The sequence below is a fragment of the Emys orbicularis genome, chromosome 5 (assembly GCF_028017835.1).
Source record: "Emys orbicularis isolate rEmyOrb1 chromosome 5, rEmyOrb1.hap1, whole genome shotgun sequence".
Lineage (NCBI taxonomy): Eukaryota > Metazoa > Chordata > Testudines > Emydidae > Emys > Emys orbicularis.
Window position 1 is genome coordinate 131,316,684 of NC_088687.1, and position 19,325 is coordinate 131,336,008.

Below are 19,325 nucleotides of genomic sequence, written 5' to 3' on the forward strand. Positions count from 1 at the left end.
CTCAGATACTGTGATGTGATGCATTAGCACTATTATGGAGACACAGCCCCAACGTAAAGCCACGGCTCCTTCCCTTGAAGATCTATCACACTCATTTTAGAGATTTATGAAGATGATTGCTGTTCTGATAGTAAACACAGGTATTGATGATTGTAACACGTATCAGTGGTCACATTGCTAAATACCAGGTGCAGTGAAGCCTTGATCATCTGAACTCCATTTCTTCAGTGGAGGTTCATGATGCCTGGGGGTTTCTGGTAAGTAAGGTTCAGGCTCCCATTTTCCCTTGTTTGAGTAAAGCGGAGGTTGCTCTTTAAAAATAACCACTCTGCTTCCCTGAGGTCGGCAGCTTAGCATGACTAAAAGAGGAATTGTCCACTTTGGCATGGGGAACCTCTCCTAGCTGTCTACAGCTGGGAAAGTAGCACAAGCTGCCTTTGAAGGCTGTAGAGAAACCCTGAGCTGGCTCTCCTCACCGTCCCAATCCCACATGAGTCAAAATTTTCAGCCATCCCAAGACACCCCAGGGCAGCCTGGGCTCCACTGTCTAAAATGTTATACCTTCATCTGCTGTGCTGCACACCCAGGAACAAAGCCACAACAACTCTGGGACAAAATAGCCATTGAATTAGGTAGAGAGACCAGGCAGCTACACACAATGATGTGCCCCCCCCGCGCAACTAGCCACCAGCAGCCCTTCCATGGCAATCATGCATTTTTGATAAACCTACGATTTGGAGCAGTATAGGTGCCAAAGGGGATAACGCTAAAGAGCAGCCACTCCAAGAGGATGCAGCACAACCCATGCTATTGCTGCAAGCCAGCGTTAACTTAAGATGCTCCAGCAGTTCTTCTGTCTTGAACTGGTCTAGCACCTGGATGCTGTAAGTGATCCTAGTTGCCATCATTGATCTTGCTGTCTGTAGAAGAGGGGCAGTAAGGGCGTGGAGTCCAAGTAAGTTCTTTAGCCCTTCTGCCCTTTGCGGGCAGTGGATTCTCAGGGCTCCAGCATATCTCTATGGATTCCATTGCTGCACTCGTCACATTTGCACTGGCCCAGTGGGGTTTCAAGATCACATCCCTTCTGCTCCATCAACAACTCAAGATGCAATGATGTTGAGCAGAAGGCTAGCACTGGAGTCTTTCCGCTGCATAAAAGACAGGATGTGGAGAGCCCGCACACATACCCCAAGTGCCAATAAGCACAGCTCCTCAGGCTGTCCCTATGCCCAGTGGAGGATAGACAAGAGCAAGGCTGGTGATCTATGTAGATCTATCAAAGAATCACAATATCCCTGCTTAAGAGGGAATACAGCAGCTGCATGGTCTCCTGTAACTTTAGGTTCCACAGCAGGGTGTTGAGGATTCTCCCCTGACCTCTTCATGTATCTCCTTCACACACGTCCCTTTTACATAGACTGTGCACTGGGTCTAGGATTTGGCCCTCATTTATGCGGAAGTTAATGAACACAAACCAACCAGATTCCACAGGCATCTTGATCTATTGCAACCACTTCATTTGAAATGCTTCCCAACAATGCCCGTTTGCTAAGGTCATTAGTCAAATTGTCAAGTTCAAGAATTAGGGGACGTCCATGTGAGGTTTTTTATTAGTATTATTAATTAAATCAGCCTTAGAACTTTCTGACTACTGTGAGAAGAGAGGGAGGGCTGGGAAACAAATGAGCCTGATTCTGATCTGACTTAGACCAATGCAAACGAGGAGTAGCTACACTGAATCAGTGGAATGCCAGTGTAACCTACAAAGCTCCTACAACATCAAATCACATAGGATGCCTTCCTTTTGCATTCGCAACGTCATTTATCTGCACTTGGCTAATCCATTCATTTGCACATAAATATCGCTGGCCTCTGTGCCTCTCAGCAAAGATTTCATAGCAAAGACCTGCAGCGAGATCTCCTGTTACTAAAGCAGCATTGCACAACATCTATTAATGGTGCATTACGTAGTAATATATAAAGGACAGTGGGTCAAAACCAATGAACGCAGAACCTGTTACGATCCCAATTTGTTTACTAATTGACAAAATTCAGCAATCCAAAGCCCTCTGAAGCCACGAGGAGTCTTGCCATTGACTTCAGTGGGCTTTGGACTAGGATCTGAGGCTGCCAGTCCTGCAAGCCTGTTTTCAAGCCGAACGCCTCTGATGTCCAGGCAGCAAGGTTCCCTACTTTGTTCCCTTTTGTTTTCTCCAAAGACTATTGCTAGATAATTCATTTCTGCAATGGAAAAGGTCTAGTTTACTAGATTGTTGTTACAGGTTACAGCATGGGATTCAAAGAGAATCTATTTTTCTACTGTCCATTACTGAGGTAGTTCATTTCTCCAGGGTTTCCCTGCCCCCTTTCCTGTTTTATGTTTTGATTCCATAAGGAATGATGTAGTCTTTAAGCAACCAAATGTTGTTGTGGTAATTATTAATGATTATATTTACTTAGTGTCATAAAATGTCTTGATTGTTTGACAAACACAGAATAAGAGGTGATTTTCCTACCAAATAGTTTAAGGTAAATACAATTGTCTGCCTGCCCCTCTGCCAGCAAAAACTAATTTATTCAAAAACTCAGATCACAACTTTCAGATTTCCAAAACTAAATTAGGGCACTTGTTCTACATTGTGTTACTCAAATCAGCATTTAGGTGCCATAAAAGCCGATGTAAGCATCTCCATGTTGAGGTGAGTGCTCAGATCCCAAACTGGAGACCCAAGTTTGAAAACTGAGCTCATCATTGTTAAAATAAGAGATCCTGCCTCTCCCTAGTCAAATCCTTACATTTTCATTCTCATCAAGAACCAAAAAACATTTTGAGTGGCACCAAAAACGTTTTCACTTTGAGCTCTTGATGTTACCATTTAATCTGTTAATAGAATATTTTGACTGAGTAATTTCTCCTATTTCTTTGTGTTTTCATTGCCCTAAAGAACTTTAGGGAGGCATCTGTTTCTTTTTTCAGTGTAGAAAACAAACAAATGCATATTGTGAAGAATTTAATTACATTTATGTGATGGCTTTGTTAAACATTTTGAATAGAGATGCAACTGACCAGAACCCCGGAATATGAGAGTTTTCACAATCTGAACCGAGACTGAATCTAATTTTTGCAATTGGCCAGTAGCTCTATAATGGGCCATATTAAAACCCTGGATCCAGATTCCCCCAAACTTTGGGGCATTAAAAATCCAGATGCGGGATACAAATTTGCAGCTTGAAGCCCAGCTTTAGTTTTAAAGATGAGCTCAAGATCAGTTAATAGGAAATGCTCCATTTCTAAGATAACCTGAGCTCTGTGTGGTCAGATCACTGCATACATGCAGTGCCCTAGTGACTTCAAACCATCTCTGTGCTAGCACATGGGTTTGCCTGCATGGACCTTATTGCAAGAATGGGCCCTGATGTGCATTGTATACCCACATATACAGGACAAAAGGGGAAATGTAAAGGGGCTTGCACAGTATGCAGTAGCAGATGGTCACACACGCAGCTTCCAATACTGCTAATATAAAAGAAAATATTGATACCCTTATAACATCCCTGATATAGCACGCAATCCTGAAAAATTGGATAGGATGCAGAAAAGAGCCACAAAAATGATTTGAGGGCAAGAGAAAATGCCTGACAACTTAGTCTATTTAGCTTATCAAAAAGAAGATTGTGAAGTGACTTGATTACAGTGCATCAGTACTTTCACAGGGAGAAAATATCATGTTCTAAAGGGCTCTTTGATCCAGTGGAGAAAAACATAACAAGAACCATTGACTGGATGGTCAAACCAGGCAAATTCAGATTTCCAGCAGTGAGGTGATTAAATGTTGAAACAAACTATCCAGGGAGATGGTGGATTCTCCATCTCTTGATATCTTCAAATCAGACTGGAGGCCTTTCTGGAAGTTATGCGTTGAGCGCAATCAGCTGTTTGGCTAATCCAGCTGTTGTTCTGGAGTTGTTTGTTTGTTGCCGGACAGTGAGGCAAGATGCAGGAGTTGGTAAATTTTGGGTCTGATCCAGCATCACCGGTTTTATCTTTTGTATCTTATGCCTATTTCAAGGCAGACGTGTCACTGGTTAGGGATTTGGCTAGGTCAGGAATAGAGAAAGCCCCCATTCTTCAGTGATAAGCTCTATGAAGCCCTATAAGGGCTATCTTTATCAACTCAAGAAAGACATGGGCGTCATTATTGACAGCTCAATAAAAACCTCTGCTCAATATGCAGTTGAGGTCACTGCCATGGAGAGTATTGGAGGCAGAGAACTTGACATGATTCAAAAAAGGACTGGACCCTTATATGGGTGTCAAGACTATCCAGAGTTATCATAGTTAATGATAACAAAAATTGTGGAAAGATATTAAACCTCATGCTTCAGGGTTTAAGCCAATCTCTAAGTACATGAGATCAGGATGAGACCTAATGCGAGGGGCAGATTATCCCACATCTACTACTGCAGCATTCCCACACCTTCCATTGAAGCATCTGGTACTGGCCACTGTCAGAGATGAGATACTGGACTAAACGGATCTCAGGTCTGCTCCCGTCTGGCAATTCCTATGTTCCTACCAATGCACCTACATTTATATGTCACTTCTCACTGTAAAGTCTAAGCACTTTTAGAGAGTACTGGAACTCCAGTTCGGGTACCTTCTGAGTAAGGGATCAGTCCTGCATCTCTTTTTGTGAGGTGCAGAGCACCTTTAATTCCCAGTGCAGTCAGTGGAAGTTGAGAGCTCCTTTAGCATGATCAAGGTGCTAAAAGAGCACTCCAGGAAGACAAGGCCCCTGCGGAGAAGCTAAATTAATTCTTTGCATTGTTCTTCACTGCAGAGGATGTGAGGGAGATTCCCACACCTGAGCCATTCTTTTTAAGTGACACATCTGAATAACTGTCCCAGATTGAGATGTCAATGGGGTGGTTTTGGAACAAATTGATAAATTAAACATTAATAAGTCACCAGGACTGGACAGTATTCACCCAAGAGTTCTGAAGGAACTCAGATATGACATTGCAGAACTGTAGTACCTAACCTATTGCTTAAATCATCCTTTGTACCGGATGACTGGTGGATAGCTAACGTGACAACAGTTGTTTTTAAAAAAGGCTCCAGAGATAATCCTGGCAATTATAGGCTAGTAAGCCTAACTGGTGGATTGGTTGAAACTATAGTAAAGAACAGAATCATCAGATACAGATGAAAACGATATGTTAGGAAAGAGTCAACATGGCTTTTGTAAAGGGAAATTGTTCATCACTTATCAGTTAGAATTAGAAACATAGAAACATGTGGACCAGGGTGATCCAGTCAATGCAGTGTACTTGGACTTTCAGAAAGCTTTTGAGAAGGTCCTTCACCAAAGGCTCTTACGCAAAGCAGGCAGTTATGGGCTAAGAGGGACGGTCGTCTCATGGATCAATAACTGGTTAAAAGATAGGAAACAAAGGTAGGGATAAGCTGTCAGTTTTCACAGTGCAGAGAAGTAAATAGTGGGGTCCCCCAAGGATCGGTGCTGGGACTAGTGCTGTTCAACGTATTCATAAATGATCTGGAAAAAGGGGTAAACAGTGAGGCAGCAAAGTTTGCAGATGGTACTAAATTACTCAAGATAGTTAAGTCCAAAGCTGAGTGCAAAGAGTTACAAAGGGATCTCACAAAACTGGGCAAGAAAATGGCAGATGAAATTCAATGTTGATAAATGTAAAGTTATACACATTGGAAAACATAATCCCAACTATACATATAAAATGATGGGGTCTAAACCTCTCAAGAAAGAGATCTTGGAGTCATTGTGGATAGTTCTCTGAAAACATCTACTCAATGTGCAGCAGCACTCAAAAAAACCTAACAATGTTAGCCATGATTAGGAAAGCGGTAGATAATAAGACAAAAAATATAATGCCACTATATAAACCCATGATACACCCACACCTTGAATACTGCTTCCAGTTCTCGTCACCCCATCTCAAACAAGCTATATTAGAATTGGAAAAAATACAGGGAAAGGCAGCAAAAATGATTAGGGGTATGGAACAGCTTCCATATGAGGAGAGATTAAAAAGACTGGGACTGTTCGTGTTAGAAAAGAGATGACTAAGAGAGGGAGATGATAGAGTTCTGTAAAATCATGAATGGTGTAGAGAAAGTGAATAAGGAAGTATTATTTACCCCATAACAAATTAACCAAAGGTCACCCAATTAAATTAATGGGCAGTATGTTTACAACAAACATAAGGAAGTACTTCCTCACACAATGCACAGTCAACCTGGGGAACTCAATGCCCAAGGATGTTGTGAAGGCCGAAAGTATAATGGCATTCAAAAAAGATTTGGATAAGTTCATGGAGGGTAGTTTCATCAATGGCTGTTAGCCAAGATGGTCAGGGATGCAATCCTATGCTCTGGGTGACCCTAAACCTCTGACTGCCAGATGCTGGGACTGGATAACGGGCTGGATCATTCAATAATTGCCCTGTTCTGTTCATTCCCTTTGAAGCATCTGGCACTGGCCACTGTCAGAAGACCGGATTCTGGGTCAGATGGAGCATTGGTCTGACCCACAGCAGCTGTTCTTATGGGTTTTTTATTTCTTGTCACTAACTCTCAAGGTAAAATTTTCAAAGGTGCTTCAGTGACTTGGAATCCAAAGTCCCATTTTTAAAAGTGACTTAGAGCCAGAATGAATTTGTAAATCTGAAGATGGGCACCTAGTGGGATTTTCAAAGGCATCTCAGTGAGAGATTGACTCTACACCCAGTGATTAGGGCATTCACATAGGATGTGGGAGACTCAAATTTAAGTCCCTGCTCCATATCTGGCAGAGTGGGGATTCAAACATGGGTTTCCCACATCCCAAGTGAGTGCCCTAACTACTGGGCTATTGGATATTCAACATGACACATCAACTGTCATGTGAGGGAGGCCAGAGCCTGTACGCATGCTCTGAGATCTCCTTCAGGATCAGGCCCTGCTGGCGAGATAGGCGGGGGACACACAGTAAGAGAATCCCACTTGGGCTTTGGTTGAGCTACTTGTGAGCTGTGGGTCAGCATCAGGTCTTAGGTGGCTTTGCACATGCCCATCAGAAGAAACTTAGGTGTCTACGGAGGTAGGTAGCAGCTAAGAGGTGGTTTTGAGAATGTCCGTGATGCCTAAATGCTGGATGTAGGCACCTAAAGAGGCAGCTAGGCACCCATTACCAATGTGAATCTAGCCCTTAAGTTCCTAAGACACTTTTGAAAATGAAATTTAGGAGCCTGACTGGGAGTAACAAAAAGTCTCCGTTGTACTAAAATTTGTTTGGAAATGCAGAGTGGGTATTCTGCAGTGGGTTTGTGAGCAACTTCTCTATGTTTGAAACCACAGCTCTGAGTTCTGTGTATTGTGATGCAGTAATGAAACATTGCAGTGACGTTCCACAGCTGAGTGCAAATTCCCAAACTAGGTCTGTCACTCGTGTGATTAACAGATTTATGCACAAACGAATGTAAGGGGGACATTTCACTTCTGAAGGCCATGAAGCACGCCAACCAGAAAGATGAATGCAGTAACTCAAGTCACTCTGTCGCACAAATCCAGGTTGTCCCATTTAGTTTCCCTTCCATTCATAAATCCATGGTCAACTTCTGAAACTTAAAACAGATCCCGAGAGGTCTTTGAAAATTCACAAGGCTTTTCAAATATGAGTTTTGTATTTAAAATCACTTCAGCTTTTAGCAGTTGTAGCTGGATTCAGCACTTTTATCCTTTGCCACAGTCCCTCCCTAAAAACACACATACACTCACTCTTCAAGATGCCTGTCCTATTCCATGCTGTTCTGTTCTATCCAAGCTCATAGGCCTCGCCCATCATTGTGGTATCTGAGCGTCTACAATTCGATGCTTTGCAAATAATTTCTCATTTTCAGTATAAATTTGCTTTTGGGGACCCATCTGGCACATGGCCAAGAGGAACCCCTAGTTTGTGCATGTGAAAGTGGGAAATACAATTGGCAAGACAGCCCTGAATTTTACCATGGGACTTTGGGGCTTGCCGCTCTGAGTACAGTGGTCAGGAAGGAGAAAGAAGAGATGGAGAGGATTTGTGGGGGAGGAGAGAATGAGATTTATAGGAGGAAAGAAAGGTTGAGGGGAAGAAGGGAAAGACATTGTAGGGGCAGAAGCATTGATGAGTAGGGGGGGGGAATCAAGAGAGCTGCATGAAAAAATAAGTATGTTTTGCAAAAAAATCTAAAACCATTTTCCCCAACATTTTTCAGTTTCCTGGGAGAAGGAGGCTCCTCTTTTCATTCCTTTTTCCTCATGTCCCCCCTTTTTTCCATTTTGCCACTAGAAAGGGGGGGAGGAAAAGAGAGGAAAAACAAAATATGAAAAAAATAGTTTTACTCTTTTTGGTGAAAAATCAAACATTAAAAAAAACTTCATGGAAAAGTTTTTGGTTTTTTTTTTAAAGGTCACTTTTCATTTAAAAAAAAAAAGGGGGGGGGCTCATGAAAAACTTGAACCAGCTCAACAAGGATCTGATCCAGGCATGATTCTGTAACCCTGGCTCTCTCTGAGCAGTACGTCACTCTGTGAAATGTCCTGTGAACTCCTTACTCACAATGAAGCTTTGAAGTCAGCCAGAGCCTGGGGGCTCCCCCGAGACCGACTGCTCGGTAGTGTGAGCTTGGGATTCACCATCTGCCCCACAGATTTCAAGGGGACACCCTGCTCAGTAAGATGCTACTCATTGGGAATAGCGGTAGCAGAATCTGGCCCTTAACGTTCTGTGCCTCCATCCTTGGGACACCATATCATTCAGGTTCTGCTGAGCTCACCTAACCTTTCCTTCTCAGAGCAATTAAGCCTGATCCTGCCCCACTGAAGTAAATGGGAGAAGCACTGCCATGGACTTTTATAGACACAGGATTGGGCCTTTAAAGAACAAGCACCTGGTGTCATTGAAAGAATCCCCCACTCACCAATATGTTTACCGCTGTGATGTCTCATTTCTTTCCAGGAGTAATAACCAGGAGGGAGGATTCAGAAGACTTTCCAACCAGAGTTCCATCCATTCTTGGCAAAGGTTGCATGATCCAGATGAAGACTGCAGCTTTTTGAAAAGACACCTTTTCAAGACGAGAGTTGGCAGTGGGACTTTCTCAATCTCTGGGAAAAAAAAAAAAATGGAGATGTCTTTTTTTTTTAAGCCAGCCACCTTTTAGTATGTGCAATTTATTTAGCACTTTTCCCTTTGCTTAACTGGGAAATGTTACCCTCTCGGCTCATGTTGTACAGTCATTTTGTTGTTGTTGTAGCTGTTGTGCCAAAGACTTGATGGAGCTTCTACACTGTGTCTAGTTTTGCCTTAAATGTTAAATCCTTGAGCCAAAGAAAACTCAGAAATTCCGTTTAGGTAATGTTGAGTGGGCCAGTTTAATCAGTGACAAATCTGAATTTCTGAATCCTTCTCTAAAAGTTTCCTCTTTTTTTTCTCCTGTTCATATCTATCTACTTGCAGCCCTGGAACCAGCATTCACAGCCGGAAAAAACCAGGACACACCAACACTTGCTCCAGAGTTGATCTCTCTTTCTTCCAACAATTTCATTGTTCTACTTTTTTGGCAATTACCTGGTTTTCTTCCTGCTGGGAAACACGTGCATAGGGTAGAAATATTGACACAAAGTGAGAGCTGAAACCAGATCTATGCTTTTTAAATATAAATATATCAATAAATAAAAAGTGCCACATAAAGCAATTAAAAAAAAATCAATAAGACAGTTCAGATAGGCAGCATGGTGTGTAGCAAAACAATTTAGTAGTTGTTTCGGTTTTGTGAAGTCATTTTTGGCTGTTTTTTTTTAAAGTAGTTAAAAACCCATGTAATGCAAAGGCATTTGAATCCTATACTGTATTTTTCGCTTCAAATTGAAGTAAAAAAATTAAGAACCATTTGCTTGGAGTAAGCAAACTTTATAGGTAATGCAGTTCATATGCAAGACATCTGCTAGTGATGGAGGACAGAATTCAGTGTCGGAGTAAAAGAATATGGGTTTGTAAAGAAAGGAGATTAACATATTTTGTTTTCACTTAAGGGTAAAGGTTATACCTCAGGGGACAGATTCAGATCTCAGTTACACTAGTGTAAATCAGGTTTACTTACGCTTGATTTACTCCAGTGTAACAGATCTCAATCTGGCCCTGTGTGTGTATGTCTGGAGTTGCGTGGGGGAGGGGGGTCTCTTCTCTTCATTATATGAACATGTAACTCTTAGCAGCCTCAGCAGGAATTATGCGTGTGTGCAGAGGGGAGATCAGACTCTGTGCTACTAAACCATTGACCTGATATCAATACAAAATCCTGAACTCATCAGTTGCCATCTGTTTATTTTTCTGTCTGAGCTCACCAACTTAAAGAGACCTCTCCTGGCTTTCGTGGCCCCTGAGAAGGTGGTATATGAAGGCTAAGTGGCTACATGGTATCCGCCCTGAAGAGCGTCTGACCCTCCGTGACAGAGCACTGGACTCTGGGTTGAGGGCTTGTTCATTGGAATGCAGGTTTCCAGTGAGGGCATGGGAGAATTCCCAGTTGAAATGCCAGAGGCGCCCTTGCATGATACTTCCCATTCAAGGGTATAAATACATCTCCCACAGCCCGCACAGTGCTTCGGAGTCCCAGCATACTTGAGCAATGCTACCAGAAGCGGAGCAACCACCCAGAAATCTCCTGTGGGTTGTTATCAGCAATCACTATAGGGATACTGGAGGGAATTGCTGCAGCTTTGAAGATCCACTGCTGAGAGGTAGCAGGAAGATGGGAGGGGGAGGTATGAACTGATGGATTTAGTACAGTAGAGGAGAATTAACGGAGCTGATAGAAAAACTGGGAAGGAATTGAAGGATTGAGGGGCAGGGAGGAGGGAACACCATAACATGAGTGAATGTGGTTACCTAGGGGTGCTGATGGAAGTTTTGCTCTGGGGCCTAGCGACAAACTCTGCTTCAACTAGCAGTAAACCTGCCCTCCCATTGGGTAAATGCACAGAATTCGGCTTGGAACCACCGGTGGGAGATAAGACTGACACAGTCAGCCCATGCTGTTTTAGATGTAGTTGGGGTAGCACAGCCAGTTCTCTGTTTGATCTGGAGTAGAGTTGCATGAAAAATTCAGAGTGGGCACTTTTTAAAGAAATTTAGTTTCCTTTTCTGATCACAAATTGTCCAGAAGCAGTTCACCATTTTGTAAGGTGTGTTAGTTACTAATGATTAATTACTCATTATTCATTGCTTGCGAATAGTTCTTTTTCAGGAACTAGTGCATGAGCAATTTGCTGCAAATATGCAGGAGTCACAAGCTGAGCTGTACTGCTGCATTCTGGTTGGATATCTAGGTCACATGGTATTGCGTGTGCTCTGATTAGGGGGAAGATAGAATCAGGATTCAGACTTACAAATTCCAAAACTCACTTTCTTCTAATATTCTCTACCACTCACATTAAATGTGCTGCTCCTGCCATAAAGACCTGCAGAGGAATGTTCGCCAAAAGCTAATACTAATGGAGTACCGCCAGAACAAAAGTAATGTCAGGTCTTCAGATGTCCATAAAATATTTTGTAGATGTTCACTCAGCTCTACTCTGGACTCTCAATGGGATACATTTACCTAAAACTAGGGAACTACAATAGTTCTTGCCCAACACCACCGCATTACAACACCATTGCCAGCAAAGTTAGCAATATGGCAATATTGATAGCCCTAAGCCATGTCTTCACTGAGAATGAACGTGAGTTTTTACCATGGGATAACTAACACATGTGTGAGCTATGCCATTGTAAAAACATAGTGGAGACAAGGCACTGGAATTTTTTCTGTGAGGTAAATTAGGCAAGGTCACCCATAGGTTTGAGCATTGGCCTGCTAAACCCAGGGTTGTGAGTTCAATCCTTGAGGGGGCCACTTAGGGATCTGGGGCAAAATCAGTACTTGGTCCTGCTAGTGAAGGCAGGGGGCTGGACTCGATGACCTTTCAAGGTCCCTTCCAGTTCTAGGAGATAGGATAGGATAGTGCTGACCTTGACTAGCTACCTCCTGGTAAAGGCTACCAGTGCTTTATCCGAGATAACTACCCAGTGTTTGTTATCTCTCTGTAAAAAAGACACCTTTGTGCCAGTGAAGACAAAGCCTTAATATAAACGCTCCATTGGGTGTTACACATTTGTAATGCTATCTCAGTGAGCTGATCTAAGAGATGACATATGTGCCTAACACCACCATGCACTCTGCAGAGCATATCCGAAGGGAAATTCCATTGGCAAGTGGACTTTTCCCTTGCAATAGCCCAAATAAATACATGTGTTGAAGGTAAGGGAAAATGGGAATACGAACTGTGCGTATCTGAATTTTAAAAGAGAGCCCTCCCCCACCTTGCCCTTATTTTCAATTTTTGGGTTCAGTTACACAAAATCTTGACATTTGCAGGGTTTAAAGTAAAGAACAGGACACAGCCCTGAAGCTGCATGTTTCCTGGTTGCTTACTTGTGCGCCCTGAAGCTGAACTTGTTCCTTGACACTGTTGTCTTTTTAATTTACATGTGAACAATTTGCCAGAACTCAACTGTAATTGACCATGAACTTCCATAATGGAAAGAGGCGACAACATGTTCAATAAGTAATGACGAGCTGATCCAGGCAAAAGGGTTTCTAGTTTGATAACGCATTTACTACAGCACAGAGTGGTGCTCACCAGGACTACTAAATCTAGCCACTATAGGCTCATGGAGCCAGATTCTGATTTCTATTACAGCAGTTTAAATCCAGAGCACAGTAACTACAGTAAAGTCAATGGAATTTTTGCAGATTTACACCAGTATATTGTACCTGAGATCAGATTCTGGCCTCCTGGGTGTTATGGACTATAATGCAAAAGGTAAGGTATGCCATGCCAATAACAGCACACATCATCTGTACTTAAAGCACCACACCTTGTAAGTGTTCACACAGCACCCCTAGTATATGATAGCATCTGCCCTGGTCAGGCACTGTACCACTCAGGTCTAAATGATCTCTGAATGACTTTAGCCACCATGAAGATTTCAGAGATATTTAACAATGAAAGCAGATCTTAAAAATGTGACAACACTATCACCTCCATCTCCCCATTGTGAGTTTTCAGGGGGCGTGAAATGGACCTTAAACTATGTGAAACAAACAGAGGTTGTATGTTTCAATAGCAAAGGATTCACAGCAGCATTCCATGAGAGCTACTGTACCTGCATGTTAAATAAATGTTTTGACACAAACAACTCATTGAGATGTTACCTAGTCTTGTACCAGAATGCCGATGCTAGCAGCAGCTATAGATATAAAGCCGAATTTTGCTCTCAGCTATCCTGGTATGTAACTAACTATAATCGGTGGAGTTAGTCCAGATTTACACTGGTCTCACAGAGGGCAGAATATAGCCCATATTCTGGGATGATTTACGTCTCAGGAGATCCTATTGACTTCAGCAGAACTCCATACATTGTATACTAACACTGTATCTCATGCATAATGTAAAAGCACACATACAAGAATAGGGCGGAAGATAAGAATCCTTCCTCAATACAGAAATCCTCTTTCAACAGTTCTGTAAAACCACTCATGAAGAAAAAGGACAACCTCAGTAAAGAGACCCCAGGTTGCAAATGTAGTTTTGCCAACTCTTATGATTTTATCCCAAGTCTTGCAATATTTGGTGGTTTTCTTAAAGCCCCAGCCCCTGAAGGGATGTAATTAGGTGAAAATCTCATCTTTCATTAAAAAAAAAAAAAAAAAAGAGTTTCTAGACATAATGGTTACAGAGAAAAGGTTGAAAGTGTGAACCCAATACACCCTAAGGACACAAAGCTAGATGGCAAATGGAATGAACCCCAAATATTTTTTTAAATCTCATGATTTTTAAGCCTGTCATATTGGGGGATCCTGACTCATGATTTTTGAATGCTTGAGGTTTGTAATCCTGCATATAGCAGAGAAGAAATTTAGTGCTTCCACAGGCATGGAAGTTTAGTGGTAAATAATGTCTTGAAATACACCCTGTGCAACCCCATTGAGACCAGAGAAAATCAGTAAATTAGGATGGATTTAGCCCTCTGTATGCTTTTGGGCTGGAGCATCTGGCCATAGAGGAAACAGATTCAATGTGTCTAGGGAGACGCATCTATCTAATCTCATGTATATAAAAGACACTTAGCACCAAGGTATCTAAGCAGCAACTCTAAGAACCACCTAATTCTAACTAAACCTCATAACATTAGGAAGAATGCCCTGATTCTCCTACTGCATAATCCTATTTACTTCAAGGGAGTACCCCTGATTTACACCCCTGTAAAAGAGAGGAGAATCCAGCACTATGTATCAGATTTTACAAGGTATTTAAGCACTTAAAGATACAGTACAGATAGGCACCTATAGGGAATTTTGCAAATCCCACCAGGCACCGATCAGCACCTTTAGTCATCTAAATACCTTTAAAAATCTGGTCCCATCATTTTGTATGGATCGTTGGGATTATGTTTTCCAATGTGCATGACACCACTTTTAGTTCCAAGAGAGAAATAATATTATAGAAAAAAGGACAAACTCTTTCAGATTGAAAGACAGGTGGATGGACCTCTGAAAATGCAGTGTTCATATTGCATGCTGTCAACAATTCCCATTTCAGAGCCTCTGATGTACATCAAAGATGAAATACAATAAGCAGAGAGCAATCTATATATAAAGTGCACACAGACTAAGAATCATATTCTCCACCTACTAGGGTTCAACGTTCTCCTTTCCATGGGATTTTTCATTCCCTTCAACCTCATGCTCAGCTGACATATTCAAGTCTAATCTTAGGTCCTTACCTGGCCCCCATTACTATGGCTCTCTCTAATTCTGAAACCTCAGCAGTATCTGAGGGTATGCCTACGCTGCAATAAAAGACCCACCGCAGCGAATCTCAAGCTCGGTCAACTGACTTAGGTCATGTCTACACACACGACAAGATGATGTCGACCTGACATCAGCATTACAGCCACCGCAGTTATTAAATCACTTGTGTGTGTGCACGCTTGGCTCTTTGTGTTGGTGGCGCGCGTCATCACCAGGAGAGCTTGTATCGATTGTATTGTCAGTGTGGGACATTGTGTAATGGCACCTGAAAGCCAGGAACAGTTGATGTAAGCAGTGCAGCATCTACACTGACCTAATTACATCAACCGTGACTTTATGCCACTCGTGGAGGTGATATTACTAAATCAGGAGCCAAATTTAAGTGAAGACACTTCAATGGCTAGGCTGACGCAAGGGAGCTTACATTGATCTAACCCTATAATGTAGACCAGGCCTCAGACTCACAGGGTTCGCGCTATGGAGATAAAAATAGCAGTATAGACGTTCAAGCTCAGGCTGGAGCCTGGCTCTGATACCCTTCTCCCTCCCTGGATTTCAGAACCAGGGCTCCAGCCGGAGCCCGAATGTCTACACTGCTACTTCTAGCCAGTGGGAATGCCTGACCATCGACACTGCACTAGTGACCATCGACACTGCACCCCAGCCTGATACAGGTGAGATCCTGCTCTGTCTTTCCCATACCTCATGTGTCCCTTTCCACCCCCTTCCCCACACCGTATTCCTCCTCTCTCGGCTCTCTCTAATTCTGAAACCAACTACACCGCACAGCACCAGCACAACGAGATGGAGCAACCCAACTAGCCCTGCTCAGCCTGAGAAGAACTAGTGAAGGAGAAGGACCTGACCAGACCAACTAAATAATGTCCCTGTCCAGGGAGGTAAGATGAGATCCAGAGAAACAGGAAAAATAGGTGAGTTGGCCAACCTGCCAGCCCAAAGCATCTGTGATTGACCATCCACCCTGTATCCTGAGACTATCAACAATACCCGCATTTCCCTTTCTTTTAATATCCTCTCTCTTCTTGCCCTTCTGTGTCGAAAGCAGGAAAGTGACTATAATTCCTGACTGAGAACTGAACGCAGGGTTGTTGTAGCTGTGTCAGGCCCAGGATCTGAGAGAGACAAGGTGGGTGAGGTAATATCTGAGAATTGAACAGCAGAACTTACCCTTTCTTCCCCCCCAAGAAGGGCTGCTTGACAGAATAAAAGACTCTAATCAATATTCCCTCGTTCTAAAAAGAGACTTTGATAGGTTTTAATTAAGTTTGCTTTGCATACTCACTCAATTTCGGTTTCAATGCTTTTTGCCTCTTTTTTATTCTTTTCCTTTTGTGTGTCTCAGTCAATACAATTCTAACCTTTGGCATGAATTTTCTAGTGTGTTTACCATGGTAATGAACAGGCCAAGGTCTTTGTACTCAGAACTCCAAACCTCGTTTAAAACTGTGAATGCTGTACAGAAACAGGGTTGAGTTACCACCTCTGACTCTTTCCACCCATATATTCTATTGAAATTAACGCAAGTTACAGCCATGTAAAAGTGGTGCACATTCGAGCAAAATCAGAACAATCCTTCATTATTCTTCTAGTTTGCAAATCCTCCTTTAAAATTGGAGGGCCAGATCCTCAAGAGGTATAAACCGGGGTAGCTCCACTGTCATCTATGGAGCCATGTTCATTTATGCCAGCTGAGGATCCGGCAAATTCTTCTTGATAAAATCCTGGTTAAATGAAAACAGTGAGCTTAGACAATTCGTGGAACATAAAAATCTAAGGGATCAGATTCCGCTGGTATAAATATGAAGTAACTCCACAGAGACCACGAAGTCACTCTGGATTTATACTGATGTGACAGAGCACAAGCTGGCCCCATACATTTCCATTATTTATTGGAAATGTAATTTAAATCTAGTCCTTCAGCTATTCCATTCAAAACCAATTTTAATATACTTTTGTATTAATAATGCAGATATCAACATTAACATTTTTGATGTAGTCCAGTCATTGAGCCAAAGTCTTTGCTGGCACAACTCCGTTGAAGACCCTCTGTTTTTAAAACATCATTTTTCTCTGTTGCATTTCCATGTGTTTTTCAAGTATCTCCATGGCTCTAGGTAGTCTATAGCCACAGAATACAAACTCAGAGCCAAATTCTCCACTCATTTCCACTGGTGCAAATCCGTATTAGCTCCAGTGAAGTCAATGAGTTCTTCAGTGACCCAGCAGAAGCAAAGCATCACAAATAGCCTAAGTGGCTGAGTTTGGAATGTCCCAAGGGCTGAAATTTATTTCCATAAATTATGAAGCAAATATTTACAAAAAGGCACATATGCGGAAATAAGGATTGGTTCATAAATAATTCCCAGACAGATACAAGGGCTACTACTTTCATTGGGTAATTTATTCACAACATGTAGAGCCAGATCCTGGGTCCCATGCCAGCTGCATTGCCTCTCACAAGCTGCTCTAACTTCGCCAAGGATCAGACGGGCATCTGCACTGCCAGGATGCAAGGGAGCATAAGAATGCCTTAAAACCACCTTTCCCCCACATCTAGAGTGGATCTTGTGCCAAGCACAGCCTAGACAGACTGGAAGAGCTGACCCATGATTTAACCAGCCCTGTTTTCTTGTTTGGTCATTCACTGAACTAATTAGCTGCCAGAACACTACCTACTAACAGCAGTTTGTATACTAATTATTATTATTATTTCTATTGTGGTAGCACCTAACAGGCCAAACCCTTTATGCCAGTGGCTCTCAAACTTTTGTACTGGTGACCCCTTTCACACAGCAAGCCTCTGAGTGTGACCCCACTAACAAATTAAACACACTTTTAAATATATTTAACATCATTATAAATGCTGGAGGCAAAGCGGGGTTTGGGGTGGAGGCTGACAGCTCGCAACCCCCATGTAATAACCTTGTGACCCCCTGAGGGGTCCCGAGCCCCAGTTTGAGAACCCCTGCTTTATGCTAGGTGCTGTATAAGCACAGAACAAAAAGACAGTCCCTGCCCCAACCTGCTTGCAATTTAAGAGTAAGATGAGACACAACAGGTAAATACAACAAATAGATAGAAGGGCAAAATATAACAACGAGACTAGTATGATGTATACAATTATTTATGTGTGATGTAAGGGTATATTATTTTGCCTGGATTTTCATTACTTGAATGTTTCACACACTCTAAAGTATTTCTGACTTCAATGGTCTTTGTAGCTTTTACGTGGAGTTCATTTATTCCTTTTATATGTCACAGGGGCACTAATTACACTGCAGCTGTAATATAACTGTATCGTAATGATTAGCAATTTATGTACTTACCCTATATAAAAAGGTACCAGCATGGTTACATGAATGATTTGTGTAATGATATATATGCTGTTCTTAAGTCCAAATATGTTATATATGTAATCACATACTACACCCTATATAATAGCCTTGGGATTGCGGTGTAAATTGAGATAATTATAGAAAATTATGCTACATACAGGGCCCCCTAGACCAACCAGAGCATTCACTACCAGAGAATAGCCATTATTAGGGGGACAGGCAAATTGTTCTTTGATCATCAGAGAGTCCCAAACCCATCTGATTACATAGCAGTAATGATGAGAGGAAGGCAGTGAGTGAGATTGGAGAGTAAAACATGCATCAGGACTTGGGGGAGTGACAGAGGTAGTGATCCAGGTAGAATTAGACTTGAGGAATGTTTCTGCTAAAGTTGCTTTCAGTAATTATCACACTGGCAGGAGCTGGGACAGATGGCCCACTACCATTAAGCCTTGCTCTGCCTTAGGTCTTAATGACACAAGCTCACTGGTCCGCTCCAAAGGATTAAAAAATCATAATAACCACATTAAATAAAAACAAGCAAAAAAAAAAACCCTAAAAAGAAAATATTTTATAATGTTAATTCTAGATCAAAAGTCTGTCGGGGTCATTAAACCTGAATGTGTATTCAGGCCTTTGTAAATCAGTTGTAAATATTAGCACTGACTTTAATTTATCCTCTCTGTCCAAGAGTCGAGAGTTTTTCAAGACCATCTCTCTAAAAGTTCTATCCTGCCACCCATCACCATAGTATCTGGGCACCTTCCATATAAAAATCAATAGCAATAGCAAAGTCCCTAATGGACTTCTATGGAGTCTTTGGCACGTCTCTCCAGCTACGTCAGGCAGCAGTTTAAAAGGTAGACGTCTCCTAGTTACATTTTTGTTTCATTATCAGTAACTATACTTTGCAGCTATCATCCAAGGATCTTAATGTGACTTTGTTTTAAGAGTGACCAAAATTGCCCAGGTACTCAGGGCCAAATTCTGCTCTCAGACACACCTGTGTAAATCCAGATAAACTCCGACTGATCTCAGTGGTCTTTCTCCAGATGTACA